The sequence below is a fragment of the Chelonoidis abingdonii genome, chromosome 22, assembly GCF_003597395.2.
Source record: "Chelonoidis abingdonii isolate Lonesome George chromosome 22, CheloAbing_2.0, whole genome shotgun sequence".
In the NCBI taxonomy this organism is placed as follows: domain Eukaryota; kingdom Metazoa; phylum Chordata; order Testudines; family Testudinidae; genus Chelonoidis; species Chelonoidis abingdonii.
The window spans coordinates 33,681,149-33,681,996 of record NC_133790.1 but is presented as its reverse complement, the minus strand read 5'-3'; the positions used below and the strand labels follow the sequence as shown (position 1 = coordinate 33,681,996).

Genomic DNA, 848 nt, shown 5'->3' with positions numbered 1-848 from the left:
TCAGGACCAAGACTTCAAAAGAGAAAAACTGCTGAGCTTCATTCATTTTGCAAATTTGACACATCAGATCGAGGACTAAAAACAAAGGACTGTGAATGCTTGCCAATTACAGAAGCAGTTTCTCCTCCCTTGGTGTTCACACCTCAACTGCTAGAAGAGGCCAAGAGAGAGATAATAGGGAGAGGAAGAGAGAGACCCATATCCTCTGGATGACGATCACAGTGGGGAGGCCGGACCAGGGCATGGAAGGGCAGTGAGGGGTGGCACACTCTCACTGGCCCAGGAGCAACTAGTCTGGAAGGGATCCGCTCACTCCTCCCCGCACTAAAACAGAGGACCCCCCAGTCCCTATTACCATCACCCAAAGGAGTCACACCACGAGAGCACACGTAGGCGCCGAGACACCAGAGTGAGGACAGAGGAAGCAAGTCAAGCTGAGAAAGGCAGGCAAAAGCCAGTCTTGTCTTCATGAGCCGCTCACAATGACGTTCTTTTTGTGTGCAACTGCTGCAAAAACATCCTGGACAGAGAAGTAGCAGGCCAAAATAATCCTATACAGCTGCCAAAGTAGCTCAGTTGGGAGAGTATTAGATTAAGGATTTAAAGGGCCCTGGTTCAATCCCATGCTTCGGCAGGTTCTTTCATCCTCTTTGTGCAGGGGCAGCTTGTTCCCTGGCAGCACAGTAGTGCCTGCACCCAAGGTGAGCAGGGATGGCCTGGGGACAAAGCAATTCTGGGGGCCCCTTCCATTAAAAAAAAAAATGGCACTACTGTATTCTCATGGGGCCCCTTCAGTCCCTGGGGCAAATTGCCCCACTTGCCTCCCCTCTGGGTGACACTGAAAGTGA

The 848-nt window shown here is 51.2% G+C and overlaps 1 non-coding gene across 1 annotated transcript; it reads left to right on the top strand.

Annotated features, from left to right (window-relative positions):
- Positions 1-561: 561 nt before the first annotated feature.
- TRNAL-AAG (transfer RNA leucine (anticodon AAG)) lies at positions 562-634 on the top strand. Its single transcript has one exon. It is a non-coding gene; the product is annotated as a tRNA-Leu (tRNA).
- The last annotated feature ends 214 nt before the right edge of the window (positions 635-848 follow it).